Here is an 18,033-nt window from a genome sequence, read left to right as displayed (position 1 = left end):
GGTTAAATTAATGTGACATATGATTGTGAAAACGAGGACATTGTTTTGCTTGACTATCGTCCAGGTGGAGCAGGCTGCTCAGGCTTGCCCTCAGTGTGGTGGAAGGCCTCCAAGACTCCTGGTGTTACTCAGCTGGCTCGTGATAGCCAAGGATCAGTGGGATGTTCTTCAGTGTCACTGGGGGCGTGCTGGCTGTGATCAGTCATCAGCACAATGTGGATTAGCCCCCGCTATCTCTCGGGGGATTGAAACGTTGATCTGAATTAGGGTCAGATAATGAGTCCTCTGGTGTGTGATCAGTGTAGGTAGGGTCTGCAGAGTGGACCTTTTCAACCCGAGGATACGATTCGTGTTATATCCCCTGATGCTCTGCCCTTTGAAGCTGACTTTTCCATCAGTCTCTAGGGCTGGTCATGAACACTAAACAAGCCCATTCACTCCAGTGTCCAAGGGAAATGAACAGCGTTGTGCTCGGTTGTGATTTTGCGTCTCTGAATAGATCCTGAGATTGTAAGCGCAGTAAGCTGAGGGAGGAGTTCTGTCTGATCGGTAGAAACGAGCGACTGTGAACGGGATTCCTCAGCGATCTTGTTTTGATGGTTTGAAGTTGTTGAGCTTTCTTCCCCATGTGGGGTGGGGGTGGAGGGAGAGGGACTGATGAAGGGGAACAATAAGGAAAGTTTTGAGATCAGCCCCCCCCAAGTTGAGACTGCGCATGCATTATGAAATACCTGTCTTCCGCTGGCTTTGATTCATGAGGTGGTAGTGCAGGGTGAGGAATGAGCGTTCCTTGGAAGCTGAATAATTAAAACAGCTGTGTAATGGCACCATTAATTAGGCGATGGAAAGGTTGAATGTTTAATTTCATAAACACTCTTTCTTCTAGTACAGAGCCTTGCTTTGCCACTTCGAACATGTGATCTTCTGGGATTGTGAAGAGGGATTATTTTTTAGATGTTTAGGTAACTGAAGCAAATTAAAGGAATTCAGACATGATATGGTAGTTTTAGTCAGCTGACCATTAAGAGACGATGACTTAGGTTGGCAATCTGCAAGATGGTTTCAGTGTTTTATTTTTGTGAGTAAGGTAAAGATGTTAATAACAGAACTGGCAAGACTTGTATTGCAAAGTTGGATCCCGTTCAGGTTTTATGAGCTGGGTTGTTGAAGCCATTGCCAGGTTCTGTATACCATTGTGAGTGAATGAGATTTGGAAAGTCAAAGCAATTCAGTAGCTTTTCTGATCATTAGTACTAATTTGTAGAAGAGCGTGCAGCTTGTAAAATCTGGAATGGATGAGACCACTATGTAATTGGAGCCCTGTGTTTTTCCATGTGGTACTATTTAAAATAACCCTGGTGCTTTACGCTTGCCTGTCAAACGGGTCTAAGTGAGGACCATGCGCATCTGCTGTGTCGTCGGTGCTGCAGAAAAGCGTTTGTGGGGGTATCCCCTTTCTGGCACGCAGGTTGTGGGAGAGCGCTTGGCTGAATGGCTTTTTAAAGATCCGGTCTTCTCAGAAATGTTTGAAAGCTAGTGCCCTGGAAATCCATCCGGACAGGTTAAAAAAAAAACAAACTTGGATGAAAACATTTCGACTGAGCCTCCAAAGACCCATTAGAGACAGCGGATGGGTCTGTGCTTCGCCTAAGTTAGTGTGGAGAGCGTTGCTGCTCTCAGCGTGCGCTTCTGCGGCCAATCTCCAGTCTCTTCCTGCCTTTAGCTCCATCTGCAGTAGCGGGATGTGTTCCCCACCCCCCATTTGCAGAAGGATTCCAGGTTTGCCAGTTCTATTTATAAACGGCGCGCTGGCGGAGCGGCGCGCTGGCGTGTCTGCGGCAAGCTTCTCGGCCTGAATTATTGATCGGCGCTGGAGGTGAGCGGAGCCTGCTGGCCCTGGTGCTGGGCAGAGCCCGGGCAGGGCCGCGTGCCAGCCGCGCCACTGGGCAGAGCCGCGGCAAGGGCGCATTCCTCGGGGCGGTCGAGAGCGCTTGTTCCGAATTTAACCCTCTCCGGGCCATCGGCGTCGCCGCGAATCCCGAAAGATGGGAGGGGCTGCCTGCGGCTGACTTGAGTGATCAATAGTCCTGTGTCGTGGAGGTAATTGAGCTGATTGTTCCTGCGTTTGTCCCCCTAAACATCAGCTTTTCCTTTATGTCTCTCTTTGGGATCTTTCTAAGAAACAGTTGGAATGAGATCCTTTCGTTTTTAACAGCCAGGCCAGCACAACGGCCCCAGGCCGCCTCTCGTCCCTCTTCTGAGTGTTTTGCATAACAGGACCGTCCACTCCTGGTCCTGGAAGGCCGGGGTGTCTGCAGGTCTTCTCGATCTCTTTAAACCTGCTGAGCATCTTCACCTGGACCAGTTAAGCCAGAGCTGGTAGGGATTGTGGAGAGTCAGGGCTGGAATGAAAACCCGGTGCAGTGATTTCCCCAGGACTGGATTAGCCTGGTTCCCCTGCTGTTCCTCTCATGTTCTCCTGGAGTGCCCTTAATGGAGAACCACAAAGCCTGTGCTGGATCAAACGGGTCGATCAGCTGGGCGATCAGCTCGGTGACCAGCTGGGCTGCGCGGGGGTTCCCCTGGAAAGGTCACTTCCTGGTGTTGGCTGGCATGGCCGGGGGGAGGGGGGGGGTCATGTGGCAGCATGTGATACTGTGCAGGGAGCCTCCGGAATTATCCCGCTGCGCTCGTCACACTTGGATGTGTGTGTGAGCTGTGCACAACACATTGTCCTTTATTAGTAGAAATTAATCTGAGTTTCTGTTGCCCCAGCCTGCTTTTTTGTCTTTCTACTCCTGTCCTGCTCTCTGAGCTTTCTTCCTCTTTTCCCACTTCTCTATCTCCCACTGTGGGGGTGGGGGGTCTTCATCCTGAGCGCTGGAGCAGTGTGAGGTTCGATGTCTTTCCTGCTTTGTTTGTTGATCCTCTGGATCCTTTATGCACGATACAGATAGTGCAGGATTGTGCCCGGAGCACAAGGAGTAGATACCGATATTGCATTCAGTATTACAGCCCCACAAACTCTAACAACATAATGGTGTATGCAAATGTGTGAATTTGTTTGTGTAGCCCAATTGTACTCAAAATGTTACCTCAAATTCATCATGCAAGCTACTGCAAACGGCACTCTGCCAGGTCTGTTGCATGGTGAAGTTTAGATTGCTATGGTTTAAAAACTGTTGTGGATATTTGCTTTAATTCATGTGTTCCTTCAGTAGATCTATTGCATCCATTAGTTGGGAGGATCTGATAGACATGGCAGGCTGGGTGGGGCCTATATGTAGCAGGAACCTTCCTTTATAGTCTGTTTGTTGGTTAGAGACAGCAGATCACAGCCTGAGATTCTTTTTCATCAAGTTGATCAAACATTGCTTTTTGATGCTTGTCCTGACTATGTTGAGATGGGAAATGTAATTACACAGTAGGGCTGAGAACACACACAAATGCACATATATACAACTCATCATTTTTTCCCCACACTCGTCTGTGTTGCTTGCATCCTTTGACAAGACTTGTCACCTTAGTCAGCCTGGGAACCTCTGTGCAAAGAAGTCTTTAGCTGCAGGAAGGGTTAGTCAATTTAAAGTGGCTCAATTTTATTCATTTGATCTTATTTGTCCTCTGAGTTAAGGATTTAAAGGTATGCTTCAAGAGCTGTTATGGACTGGCATCTTAAACTTTTGTTGTGACACTGTTTTTGCTGGGTTGAGGCTTTGAGAAGGAGGGTGAGTTCTGAGAGAGAACTACAGCGTAGGGTGTTGTGCCACCAGAGTAACACTCCCCTGTTCTATTCTAGAGTAAAACCTATCTTTTTAAATAAGATCACTGACCCTGGTAGCCAGAGAGCCTTAAAGCATCACAGGGTTTCTCTGCGCTGAAGCCACACAGGGTCCTATTTATTCATCTGATTCCCCAGTTCCTTCATTAAGAAGGATCTTTCAAGAAGCTAACGCTGCACTAGAATCAATTAAACGCTAATCAGCTGTTAGAGCCGCGATGTAACCCTTCAAGAGTTGTAGGCCATCAGTGGGGTTAACAGTGTTTCTTTAAGCGAACCATCCAACGTGACCCTCCTTTGAAACCCCAACGGAATGTGCTGGCTGTCAGATTTTTTGATTGGCGTTCCTTATGCGCATTTTTAAGTGAAAAGGCGGAAGAAGCGTTTCGGCTTGCGTCTCAAGAGGGGTCATCCTGAGTCGGTTTCCCTCTTGAGTGGACCTTGCTGTGCTGAATGGACCTGTCTTCTGGACCGTGGTTGCACTGATGAGATGTTACACCAGTTTCCTGGTCATTAATGGTCCGAAGATGCTGTTTGTAAGAGTAGCGGTGTCCAGGCCGAATTCCAGTCTGTCCTTGTGCTTCCTGGGCTCCCGGAAGGTCACTCCTGGCTGTGGTGGTGGAGCTTGGCCTGGTGGGTATTATAAGGTGGCCTGCTGGTGCTGTGCACATGTAAAGGATTTTTTTTTTGTCCGATTCTCATTTCCTCGAGTGGAGTAACGACTCCTCAGGCTTTCCCCCCGTGAAGTTTATAATTGACTAATGCCCTAGTTGTTATGATGCCAACGGAGTTGTGGCGAACTAGATTGTGTACTTCGTTTGAGGTTGAGGATGTTGCTGCATAAGTGCTTCTCAATACGACCCCCCCAAAAAATCTTGGGCTTTACATTTCCTTTCGTCTGAGCCAAGAAGGCAAATTAAGACCCATAAATTAAACCAGAGCCTTGTAATTTAAAATAAAACAATCGTGGGTTTGTCACCGAGGCCTGTAGAGGCCTCAGTGGTGGGGATCAAGGTGCTGTTGTAGTTAGTTTGGGACACGGAGAGGGACCCGGGTCTAATTTAGTCGCGATGTTTCAGGAGCTGCTCACGAAGGCTGGCGGGCACCTTGCGAGCCTCATTAAAGAGGGGGAATGGGAGGAGCGTTGTGGGAAAGGGAGGGTTCAGATGCGCCTGCGTTGCCTCAACAGTGATCCTGGCCCTGGGAGTCCGAGATTGAGTAAACTGTACATCAGCCTATGTTTTATTCACTTTGCTTATTATTAGTAATTGTCCCAGCAGGCAGCTTGGTCCAGGTCTTGTCTTTGCCTTTCTCTTGTCTTGTCTTTCTATAATTCCCTGCTTGTCTTGTCTGCCCGTTGCACCATCAATCTGTTCGACTATCTAGGTCAGGGACAGGCATCTGTGCATCCTCCAGACAGTCCCTTGACTTTGTTCCTACGGCATCGCTAGTCGCTCCAGGTAACGGCACAGCTTCATATGGAGTGACTTTAATTAGGCATGACTCCATTCTCAGATGGTGGGACAATCTGTAAAGGAGTTGGTCATTAACGTGCGGTGGCTGACATCACCAGGGCTAACCATGACTTCTGTTACTTACCCTCTCGCCATGTGTGTCTAGGGAGCATACCTTGCTTAATTGATGTTTGAAGAATATTCTGCGGCTCCAGTTAAATGCTTGTAAGGTGTTGTGTACAGTACCACTTTTATAGAATACCATAAAGTCCAGCCGGGACCGGAATCACAAGGTGGGCGGTTTGAGATTCCAAGTGGGGAAAATGGTAATCGTCTTGTTTTCCAATGTGTAAGAGCTGTTCGAACGTTGATTACGGAAGAATATTTGGCAGAGGAAGCCGTGGGCTCAGATTGTATGAAGAGTGTGGTGGTGCCTGAGGGTCATGGGTGCACATGGTGCAATTTTACTTTCTGCTCTCGTGTGGAGTCTGAGGTGAGATGGAGTCTGGGAGCTGTGCTTGGGATAGAAATTCTGGTAAATCTATTGTCTGTCACTGGGGTCCAGAACTCAGTGCTTTTGCATGCATGTTCTGGTGAGCGCTTTGTATGTTTGATCTGATAAATCCAAGCACTTGCCATGCCCAATCCTCGAGATTCTGGCAATGGGCTGCCGTTTGTCGATGCTCTGGATTAGGTCCTCTTTCTTGACAACATGACAGGTGGGGCTCCTAACCTGTAGTTCACTTGTTCTTCGGGTGGCCCTGCAGGCATTCTGCGCTCCGCAGTCGTTGGCTAAGCGGAATCAGAAACGAAATATGGGAGCTCATTGGTGCAAATTAATAAGTGAGGGAATGAAAAGGTGAAAAGAACATTCAAAACGGATGTCCAGTTACCCACCAAAACCATTGCACTGAGTGTCACAGCACGGCAGTCTCCACCTGCAGTACTGTACTGCCATGGAGGTACCTTGGCAAAGCTTGTGACTTATGGTTGGACTGTGATCAAGAGTGGTCATTGGATATTTAAACTCGTAAAAACGCACAAAATGGAAGGGCGATATTGATGCTGATGAGAGGGGAGACCTCTGTTAAATGCAAGAGAAAAATCTTCAACAAGTGTGTTTCTCAGCAAACATGGAATAACAATGGGGCCGTTCCTACCCCAGGTCGACAGAGCGGGGTATCAGATGGTGACTGCCCAGGTAGTGATCAAAACATCTGGCAGAGTCTGTTACTGTGGGCTCTGTTTAGAAGGCTTTGCAAAACGTGCAGGAGTGACCCCAAGCTCTGCTTCTAAGCCTTTGAATAAAATGTATTTTTCAGAAGAATGTAGTGTCCTGATCCGTTACTCGTTTTGCTGCGCAGATTGTGAATCCCATATTGCTCTCCAGTGGTCAGATACCTGGTGCTCGGGCTTGGCTTCGGTGTTGAAACTGCGGAGTAACTGTGACAGCGTGAACAGGGGAGAAAAATGGTTTAGCTCCTGGTTGTGTACCAGCTCTGCTAATAGAGCCATCTACAGCAACCCAGCACACTTAAAAAAAAAAAAAAGTGCAGGCATTGCACTCAATATTGTGTGACGAAACCAGGGACGTTGGGAAGGATTCTCCTGATTCACCAATTACACCGAGAGAGCTGAGTCCTGATGCAGTCATTGCCCGAGTGGAGGCGGGCTGCGGTTTCTAAAAGCATTAATGAAGAATTTGATGATCTGACAGCCTGCTTGTGTGCGTGCGTCCCTTGGCACATCTCCTGCCTGGGGACCAGGGTTAGAGCCAGCCGGACCTCGCGGCCCGTCACCCTGGCGCTTGTACTGCCACCCTGTCCGGGGAGGGAGAGCGTGAAAGAGAGTGCGCGCACAAGAGAGCAGGGAGAGGGGGGGGGGTGGTGGGGAGAGTGCGCGCGCGGGGGATCTCTGACACTCGTACTCCATTCAGAAAAAAGGAAAAGAGGGGGCCAGAGAACGAGCCGTCCTCGTTCACAAAATCCAGATCCACAACGCAGGAGAGAGAGAGGAGGAGGAGATGTGGGGGGGGGCTGGGGTTGAGGCAGGCAGAGAGCGAGCGTGTGCAGTTACCCAGACTCACACTGGCAGCCGTGCAGCGGGGAGATGGAATCCGTTCCGGCTTTCCTTGAGATCAAAGTGTCGTCAGCTTCTTCGTCGGGAGCCTTGTGGCGCCGATTGATCTGAAGAGCGACGGGAGCTGAACTTGTCGGAAACCCCCTGTGCGGCTGAAAATACAGACGCAAGTAAGGCATCGGTCCCGTTTCGAATGTGGTTTCAAAGAGGAGAGTCCAGCAGGTTCCTCCCTGGCGGGCTGTGCGTGCCGCTTGTGTCCGTGGTGGCAGAGCCTTGCTCAGGGATCACCGGTTTGATTCTGCTTTTATTCTGGGGGGGCTGAGGGAAGAGTTTGCCTGGTGGAAGGCTGCTGTAGCCTCGTCCTCTGATGGTCTGTGCTTTTGCCCCTGATCTGAAAAGCGTGCGGGCTGCCTTGAGCAGCACCGGCGTGCGGATTGGGACCGCGCCGAGAGTTGCAGAAGGAGCTAATTGAGTGTGATTGCAATTATCCCTCTGGAAGTGCCTGCTTTCAGAGGGGGGAAGCCCGGGGAGAGGGCAGGAAGGGCTGGGGGGCGTTGGTTTTGCTTAGGTAGACTCTTTTGGGCTTAAATCGTTTGCAACTGCTGTGCTGTTTAAAAAAAAAATCAGCTTAAATACACTGCTTTGCAGAAGGCGTGTGTTCCCCTGTCCTCTCTTCATTCTCTGTGCACGGGCTTGCCAGCTGGAGGAGGGGGCAGGAGGTGTGTGGGGGGTGCCTGTGTGGTGATCAATAGTGTGTCGTGACTTGGGCAGTGAAGGGGGGGGGTGTCTTCTGTACAGAGGAGGGGGGGGGTCCTGCTCGATGTTAGAGAAGATGGATGAAGTGCTGCTGGTCATGTGTTTTTTTTCCCCTTTCCTGCGGGGATAGCAATGACGTAATCAGGAATCCCCTCTAAGTGCGTTTTCGATGAGCCAAGCGGGAGCGCGCGCGCGCGGGAAGAGGGAGAGCTGTTTCCGTCCGGCTGCACCGGGAGCCCACATTTTTGGATGGGTGCATTTTTTTTTCCTCCCCATTTTTATTTTTACCCAAGTGGCCTTTCCCTGGAAAATTTTGCTTTTTAAAATTTGAAATCCCCCCCGCCCCCCCCCCAGCTCCCCATGTGCACAGATCCCTCCCGAAGGAAGGATTCAAGCCCATTCAGAAATGCGTGCGGCCCCCCCCCGCTGTGCTCGGCGGCTCTTTTGGGAGCAGAACGTGCTGGAGCCGTCCCACATCCATCCTCGCGCACGGAAGAAAGAGGCTGCTTCTAAAAATAGCTCCTCTGCTCTAGTGGCCGTGCAGTGCTTTTTGTTGTTGTTGTTGTTGTTGTTGTTGTTGCTGCTGCTGCTGCTGCTGCTGCTGCTGCTGCTGCTGCTGCTGCTGCTGCTGCTGCTTCTTCCCTGGTGTCCATGATCTATTTCCTGAGGCCTGTTTCGTTCCCCTCTTGTCCGGGGGCTGTGGGTCTGGGCTGGAGCGGTACCGGCGCGTTCAGGCTGAGTGCAGGGGGTCGTGTGTTTCCACAGCAGCGGCGACGGGGGGCGGATTCGTCGGCCGCGTCTCAGCACTAGCGCGTATAGAAACGTTTGCCCTTTCTGCTGCTGACGGTACTCAGCTCCCCTCCGCTGACAGTAAAGCTGTTCTCTGGGGGATCTCCTCTTTACCAGGCAACCTCTGTAGCATCAGTTGAACCCCCCCTCCAACAGGTGGAATTGTTGTAAGGTTTCTGAAAATTTACAGCAGGCACCCACCTCTCAGATTGCATCCCAGAACCTTTCAATTGCAGATTGGCTTGATTGTCATGGGAGCTCCATCAATCAGTCTTTTTCTGTAGCGCTCTTTACAACATTTTGCTGAACAATTCTGTACGGCGCTGTGTATCGGCTAGTGTAACAGTTTCCGAGTGGGCAGGGCCGAGGAAACCTCCGGGGATCCCAGGCTTGGTGGCTGCTGTCCCTTCCCGACGAAGAGTTTCTGACTTTTTTTCTTAAGTGGGAATTGTAGTTTTGCGTGTAAGGTTCCCATCTGTTTCCCTACTGTCTGTAACATGCAGTGGGCTTCAGTCAGGGAGACCTCTTGCAGTGCAGGGGTGTTTTTCCCTGCTGTAGTCACCTTGCTCATCCCATTAGTGGAGGAGTGCCCCCTCTTGGCAACCGGGGGGGGGTTATGTTCAATTGATCCAGCTCAGCTGTCAGTTACTCAGCTGTGTGTTAAGCTGGTCCTGTGTAGTGTTTGCTCTCCCTAATTTTGAGCAGTAACCAGTTACTGGAAGCCTATAAATCCATTTTTTTTTATTCTAGTTTTCCCTGCCCTGCATGACACTATATGGGTGCTGGTGCAAGCAGGAAATGTCGGGGTTCTGCTGTCTGTTTCCCTTTAGCTATTGTGCATTTAAGTGGAAGCGCACCACCAACCCCCCCAGTGTGCATGCACACATTGTAAATTAGGGCAATGGATGGTTCTGCAGTTTGCGTCACAATACAGGCTTCAAGCCCAGCCCCTGCAGCCTTTCTGGTGGGGTGGGTGATGCAGGGGTCCTGGTTGGAGTGGCTCTGTGGTGCTGAAGCAGGGACTTTGTATTATCGCTGTGGGCTGTTCAGACAATCACAGCTGTCGTCGTCTCTGCTCTCCAGTCCTGCGAAGGGAACTCTCGTGGAACTGAACCAGATCCCTCTTTTCTCAAAGCGTTAAAAGAGCTGTCCAGGACAGCTTGAAGTGCTGGGGATTGTTTATACAAAAGTGTGTTAAACGTGGAAGGGAGATTATCAGGTTCCTTCTGCAGAGCAGCTTCACCTGTTCCAGGTATTCTCAAGCGGCTGGCCTCTGGTGCAACAGTACAGCCCAGAAGCAGGCGATTTTAAAATTAGCCCTCAATGCCAAGTGCCTCAGCCACTTTGAGGTTTTTAAGTTTATCTTCATATCTTTTTGAAGCATAGGGGGGGGGGAAACTCGTCTGGCTTGCCTGCATGGGATTGGACATCGGAACGACTCTTCCTTGACGGCGTGACTCCTGGAGTAATCTCGATGTATGAATAGTCCAGAGTCATGTTTCTCGGGGCCAATCACACTGTCCACGCATGTCCTCATACCTCTAGAACTCCATCACTTCGCTTCCACCTGGGCGACTTCATGTGTTAGCAGCTGTGTAATCGCAGGATCTGCTGATGGAACATAAGACCTGCGACCTCCTTCAGACCCTTCCTCCACCATGCACACAGATAAGATATTAATTGTTTCTTCCTGGAGAGCATCACCCAGGTGGCCAAGGGCTGCTGGTCTCCCTTTGAATTCCAATCAGCCGGCTGTGTGCGGATGGGGGGGGAGAAGGAATGTAGGCGAAGAAAAATCGATGGGGAGACTGTTGGCGTAGCCTGATTGTTTAACTCGGGCGATGTGCTGCTCTCTCACTCCGCACATACACTGGACACCTCGCCGCTCTGCCCCCCTGTCCCCTGCTTTCTGGGCTGCACTTGTGATCCTTGAGTTTCTCAGGGGCTGGCCTTGGGGGGGGGTCCAGTTAATTCTATAATTCAGTTCTGATCTTAGCAATGCATCTGGGCTGAACCAGGGGACAAGTTACATGATGGCTGTTTTACTGCATGAATATATGAGAACTGGGAAAGAAGGATTTGCAGAGTTCTTGGCAAAGGGAAGAATCCAGGTACAGATTATACTCCCATTGCATAGCTGCTGGATCCATTTCAGGTTTTACCAGGCTGCAGTGTACACGCTGTACTCCTGAGCCGCAATCCGTTCTGTTTAACATTAGTCTTAGCAGTTTTACAAAGCTACAAGCTTGACTGCAGCGCCTTCTGAACAAGGGCCTGCACCTGAAAAAACACGGAGTGGATCGAAATCTTTGGGACTAGCTGGAGTCATGTATTCCTGCCAGTTCAGGCAGGCGTGGGATTCAGAAATAGTTCAGCACTGTTATTCATTCATGGTGTGGAGAGGCAAAACCGCTCAAGGTGCTCGGTGAAGATGTTAGATTTTATTGCTTTATTTCGTCCTAGTGAGGGAGGGGGATTGCGGCTTTACTAACAGGTTTACTTGTGTAATTACCGAAGTAACAAGCCGGCCGTCCTTAGCACCAGCAAGAGTTCCAGTAAAGTGGTTTGATCTGGTTTTATTTTTAAACGCATTCTTAGCTGGTGATGGCAAGCTCGGGAGGCGACAGGTGTTGGTCTCGCTGTCGGTGCGCCGCACGATTCCTGCACTGTTGTGACATTTAACACTGGCTTTGATCTCGCGCCGCGCGTTGGGTGCTGTTGGGGAAGCATCCTTTACATTCAAGCCCCCTGTGTGTTCTCAGCAGTGTGTCAACTGTGCGTATCTTGTAACCACATGTCTGGATCAAGCAATGCGGGCGATCCCTCCGTGACGCAGTGCTTGGAGCAGCAAACTTGGCTTTCGAGTTCCTCTGGGTCTTCGACTGCCAGCTTGTGCTGGAATCGATCGGCTGTTGTTTTGGCTTTGTGGTGTTTTTGGGGTTGTGCACTCTGCGCGCCTGTCCCTCTCTGTCCCTGCCTCCCTGACAGCCACTAGCTCTCGGCTAGCCTTCGTTCTCCTCTGCCTTGACCTGCAGGTTCAGGTTACAGCCCTGTAAGGCCATACCTGCCCTCAGCCTAGACTCCCGGGCACATTTGCCAAGAGACGGATGGGAAATCGAACAGATCAAGGTCTCGGCGTCTCGGGTGCCTTGTGAAACAGTCCATGGTTCGCTGGATGCCCTGCCTTTTCCTTGCCAGTGTAGCATTAAAGACAGTGAACAGTTTTCATGCCTCCTGTGGGCTGTTGCGGACATGAACTGTTGCTTAATGTAACATCGGTGCCCACCGTGGAGGACCGCTGGCCCTTCGTTAGTGGTTTTTCTCCGGGGGGCGAGCCTGTGCAATCAAGCATGTCAGCCCTTAGTCTTGAGGCAGCGACAACTACTATTTATAAAGTTCTGATGCTATTTGGTCTGAATAAAATAAAGCAAGAACCCGGAATTAGGGGGAGAGGGGCAGCAAAAATCTATATTTGTTGTGGTGAAGTACAGCCTGGAGACCAGATGGTGCAGAGCCTGGCGGCGTCGCCCAAGTCGAGCCCTCGTGATGCACGGAAAGATGGAGAGAAGAAGGAGCTTGATTTAGTGTTTAATTAACAGGAATAGCAATTACTCCAGATGTCTGTTGTCACCTAGCAGAGAGAGCGAGCCTCTCCGCAGAGATTGCGCTGACCTTGTCTTTGCTGTGCGGTGCTTCTGTGTGCTGTCAGTGTGGTTTGGGGACAGCACGTTAGTAGCCCTTTTCATAGCAACAGCACGCAGGTCTCCCTGCTCCTTTCCCCGTCGTTCATCCGGGTCTCGGGCAGAGATATAGGTATTCCTAAGGGTTAGGGGAAATGCAACAGCATGTGACCAGTATACAAGAGCAGGGACTGAAGGAACAGTAATGGTTTTCGTGCCCATAAAGGACAGAGTGGCTCCTCGGAGTGGAGTTGGAGTTCTGGTACAGCCTTGACAAATCATTGAGTTTGATAACGCGCCCACGATGCAATGTGTACTGAGCTGCATCGGACCCAAGAGAGGCCGACAAGTGCAGCTGTCATCTGACATCCTGGCCACAGGGCATCTTACTCTCTTATGATGTGGTACCATCACCTAGCTGTAGGGGCCTGGTATGCTGCTTCCTGGCAGTAATTGCGCCTGGCTCTGCCTGGTCGATGGTTCCCACTGGCTGCTTCTCATCAGATCTGTTTGCTGTTGAGCTGCAGCATGCCGGTGGGGCCACTTGTGGTAGAGTAGCTGACAATCATTTAGACAGCTCTCCTGTCTGGGTTTTTTCTTTTGCCGTTTCCTTACAACACTGATGGTCTTAGTGGAGTTTCACGCCGTCGATGCATCGGAGGCATGCACGCACCCCCGAGCAAAAGAAAAAACTCCTGACTCTTGTGCAAAGCCTGCTCCTCATCTAAGGCTGACCTCTCGAGGACGGCACACCGTGTTTGCAAGAGTCCATGGGGCACTGTGGGCGCTTGATCCCACCCTGCAAAGCCTCATTCACAGTCGGCAAGCAACACGATCTTGGCTCGAACCCGCGATCCTACAGCTCCGCCCACGCTTGAGTGAGCACCTTTACCAGCTCACTGCCTTAGGCAGCCCTGTCATTTCTTGTTTTGACTGTTGTTCACACCGTTTCCTTCTGGATTCGCACCTTCAGAATGCAAGCACCAAAATAAATTGAAGATTGAACCTGCCAAGGCTGTCCCAGTAAACAGTGCTAAGAAAAATCAAGTCTAGTGTGGGAGCACCTGACCTGCAGCTCTGAGTAAGCGGGTTTGTTTCCGGGACTCGGATTTAATTGTGCCCCTTCTCAGCACAGTATGAGTCACACCCGCTAACACTCTGATTGGTCAGTTTTAAGCGCATCTGTGTCGGTCCTCTGCAGGCTTGTGGGAGAGCCCCACATGGGCCCACTGCTCGTCTGGGAGGGGCTGTCTGCCTGCCCGGATTGATCCGTCCTTGTCACTGTGTGCCAGGAAAGCCCTGTGGTGGATATCCCTCATTAATTCTTGCCTGGTGATGCTCGGGAAGTGTCTCTTCAGACCCCTCTCCCTGCTTCTCCAGGCTCCGTGCTGGGAGAGCAGTGCGCTAGTTGACCTGGTTTGTTCTTGGATGGGGACTTCTGTGACGCGTTGCGAATCAGAACACGCCTGTCATAGACCAGGTTGGGCTGTGCACGTTAAGCAAACTACGTGGAAATTTACAACTTCTTTCGGGTCCTACAGGCCTGTGTTTGGATAGGTGTCTATGTGTGAGTTCGCCTGACTCCAGATGAGATGGCTTCCACTTTTAAAAAGTAGTCTGCTTCTCTGTTGGCCTATATACTTGTGCACTAAAAGAGTTATTCATCCAATTTGGGAATTTAAAATGTCATCTCTGGGTTACGTATAAAAGAAACGGCCCTTCTTTAAATCGTTAGTACAGTTTGCAAGCAGTTGGTTGTGACTGGAAATGAATGTTAGCCGAGACGGTGTGCAGCATGTTTAAAACAAACTTTTCCATGATCTTGGGTCCACATTCCTTAACCCCCAGCTCTCACTGCGGCGTCCCCTGTTGATTGCTGTGAATCCTAGAATCTTCCTCTACTCTTACCTGTGCAGCTCAGATCCCGTTGATTGGATAAGCCAATTTAAGTGTTTTTGCACTGCAAATATTCGGCTCCTCGTTACAGACTCAGTCCAGGTCGGAAATGGATAACGAGGCACTTGGAGTGTTAGGTGGATGTGTGTGAGTGAGAGGTACGTTCTGGGATATAACAGCAGTTTTTTTACGTTTAACCCTTCCTCTTCTGTAATTATCTTGTGCCCGAGATGCCCAAATGAACCATGTGTCGCTTCTAACATTACCTTCATCTGTTTTTGTACAAAGTAGAGGGAGGGGCCTAATTTGAGCTCGAGAAGATGCGGGGGTTATGTGGAGGTCACTGAAAGCTTCATCCGGTCACAATAGCTTTGTTTTCAGTGCAAATCCAGCCCCTCTGCTCAGCCTGGTTTTGGTGCGCTGGTAGGCACTACAGTAACCGTCTTGTTCGAAATGCATTGAAGAGGGGAGGAGGGGGGAGGGATGGGTTGTGAAGATCTCCTGTTTTTCTCTTGGTGACAGAGCCTGTTGCCATGGAGCTTGCGCTCCTGTTGGCTGAGAGCATGTCCTATAGGAAAGCAGCGTGGAGTATTTCATCATTGAGATTTTTTTTTTTTTGCCCTCTTCACACCTGAAGCATGGAACATGTAAGGCTACAGAAACTGCAGAATGACTTACAGCTGGAAGAGTGTGAGGGTGACACACTTACCACATGGCACTTTGGTATGTCTTTGCTGCATGGATTTTACTTTGAAAGGCCACGGCAGTCAGGAGCTTGAACTTGGACGCTCTGTAGCCTTATTCAAGGTGCACTTGTCAGTAGTGAATCGCAGAGCAGCAGTAATCAATGTAGAATGTCAGACAGCAACAGGTTGACTGTACACCTCTGCTGTGACATGATGAATCTTGGGTACAGGGCTACTTTCTGAATCTGCAGAATGTGCAGCTTCCATGCTTGTACTGATGCAGAACTAGACATGGAGTACACCAGCTCTCGGTTTTACCAGATGCCTGACCTCTGCTATACTCTGCCGGGAAGGAATAAATAGAAGAATGCATCATTGAAAGTCCAAGTCCGGCCACGGCAGTGCAGGGCTTCAGCGTGTCGCTGGTACACGCTGGAGTGCAAACCTCTTATGTACCTTAATGGTTTGTTCTGTAGCAGGTTTTATTTTGCCCTGATTGCTCTCTGTCAGTTGCCCCGCACAGTCTCTAGGCTGGCACTGTTCGACTGTCCTGTGGGGTCATGCAGCTGATTTCCGTGGAGAAGCTGGGATGCCAGGAGAGAAGTCTGGGGGTGAGGGCAGCGGGCGTGCACGTTTTGTGTGGTGACATGAGGGCACCAAACCCGTCGAGTCACTTGCTTTTTTTTTTTGTTCTGCTTGTTTCTTAATTCATTCAAGTCCCCCGCTTCTTCCAGTGCTCGGCATCCATAATTCATCAAGATCAGGATTCCCCCCCCCCCCCCCCCTTTTGGAGCATTAATTATTCATGGGGGTCACGCCAGCGTTTGTTTTCCTCCGCAGCATGGGGAAGTACAGGGGTCCGTCCCGGGCCCGTCCGCTGATGGCTGACATGCCGGCGAGGGCGTTCCCATGGCCCCTGGCCTGTCTCGTACCTCAGCTGTTGTTGCGCAGGTTCTCCTTGCCTCCCCCCCACCAGAATGTAAAGCATTTCTTTTTTTAATGCCTCTTAAATTGTCAAGGCTGCTGACGCCATCCTCCCCCTCTCAGCCCACACTCAGTCCTGGGGGACGAGGGCTGACTCATTCTCTCTCTCTCTCTCTCTCGCACTCTTTTACAGTTCTCCCTCAACCTTTCCATCTCCCTGCCTCTCCTCTTCTTGAATTCCTATCTTGTCTTCGCACCCCCTTCACACTTCACGCTCCTCCTCTTACCTCTACCCCTCTTCACTTTGGAAAATCGTTTTTTTTTTTTCTCCGTCTCATTCGGTCACCTCCCCCCTCCCTCTTTCTCTCCTTCACTCCCTGCGGAGGCTGCCGTCCGCTCCGTGCGGAGCCCCCCTGCGCTCCTCGGCTCCGGGGACGGGGGCAGGGAACTCGGGCTCCCCGGGGACCGAAGAGCAGGGAGCAGCTGGAAGGAAGACCAGTTCAGTTAATCACTGAACTCGGCGATGACGTCTCTGGTCGCGGGAATCCCAGCAGGCTCTGGGGCGAAGGTGGCCGCTGCTGTGCGTGTGCCGCCTTCAGCCGAGCTGTTGCCTCTCCTTCACCCTTTCACCTGTGCTTATTTTACCCAAGATGCAGTGGAGTAGATACCCGTCTGCAAACAATAACGGACTGTGCAGTGTTTCCAAAAAAATATTTTAGTTTCTTAAAACTGGAGAATCAGCTGTTCCAATTAATGTTCTAATAGGTGACATTAGATGTTTTTTAGGACTGGGGCAGCTGAGGACTCAAGCAACCAAAAACTTAAGCACCCTGTTTTCAGATTCCAGGTACCTAGGAAACTGGCCTGTTGGGCAACGAATATTGTTTGTAGTTGACTCTTATTTGCAACCTCGTTAGTCCTGTTTAACGAGAGTGGTGTTGGCTAAAGGTTTTGACATGTTGCAGTTCTTTACTGTGTATGTCATGTCTGGCCAGACATACCAGGAAATTCCAGTCAGGAAGTATTCTCCTGGTGGGGGACTGTTCCTGACTGGGCTTCGGGAGCATGAAACAGATGGAGAAAACTGGTAGAACCAGTGAGAGGCGTAGATCAGTTTCACACACACATTTACAGTTGAGACAACCTCAACTGGTTGTCCTCTTGCACTGAATGGGATGGGGTGGCAAATATTTCGTACTCTTGTGGGATACGTGCCCATTCCCGGTGGTTACCTGTCCTGGCTGCTTGGCAGGGGACCTGCCTAATGGTCAATGAGCCTGCTCCCAGAGAGCCATGGTGTCTTATGCCAACCAAGGCTTCAGTATACTGCAACTGGTTAAAACATGAAGTGGCTTTGTTGTGGCCCAGAGTCAGTAGAGAGCTCTGAATCACCTGTGGAATCAGCCTCACCAGGGTCAAGCTGGGACAGCCCTCACGCCTGATGGGTTATTTTCTTACCTTGATTTGAGCACGAGCTCCATAGACTAACCTGTGGACTTACTCATTAAAGCATTTGCTATTCTGCTTTTTAAATGCTCTAGTCCAGAGCGACTTGAACCCTCAACCTCCCCGTTAGGTTGCCCAGAACCCCGAGCACAGCTCCGCACTGCTGCCCAGTCACGCTGGGAATAGCCTAGCTTTTCCCGAAGGTGCACTTTAAAACCTTTCCGAGCCTTGTTGGGGATACGCACTCATTCCTGGTTCAGCCTGTCCTTGCTGCTTGCAGAGGACTGCCACGTTGTACAGCGCTCATGTCGAGGGGTCCTAGTATTTTGGCCAGTGGGCTTATGACCAACAGAGAGGGGTTCCGTAGCCTGAGGACGGGGCGACTCGTCTGTGCACTGCATCAATGATGGAGGACACGCGTCTCATTGCAGCGCTCTGCCGGCTCTGCTCAGCCTTGCAGCAGTGCAGCCTGGGAAACACCCCGTGCTCTAATAAAGACGCTGAAGCGTGCGGTGGAGATGTGCAGCTCCCAGCACTGTCAG

At 50.5% G+C, this 18,033-nt stretch overlaps 1 protein-coding gene across 11 annotated transcripts in view; it reads left to right on the top strand.

The window, feature by feature from the left end:
* r3hdm2 (R3H domain containing 2) overlaps window positions 1-18,033 on the top strand; it is a 54,846-nt gene that overhangs the window by 6,659 nt on the left and 30,154 nt on the right. The window contains exon 1 of one of the 11 annotated variants that reach the window (XM_088633620.1): window positions 7,315-7,484. The exons of the other annotated variants lie outside the window; for them this stretch is intronic. The gene's annotated coding sequence lies outside the window, so the exon portion shown is untranslated. Of the gene's footprint in view, window positions 1-7,314; window positions 7,485-18,033 lie in introns of those variants that run through there. 11 annotated transcript variants of the gene reach the window in all.

This window comes from Lepisosteus platostomus, chromosome 1, assembly GCF_059453375.1.
Source record: "Lepisosteus platostomus isolate fLepPlt1 chromosome 1, fLepPlt1.hap1, whole genome shotgun sequence".
In the NCBI taxonomy this organism is placed as follows: domain Eukaryota; kingdom Metazoa; phylum Chordata; class Actinopteri; order Semionotiformes; family Lepisosteidae; genus Lepisosteus; species Lepisosteus platostomus.
This window is presented reverse-complemented; position numbering and strand designations above follow the sequence as displayed.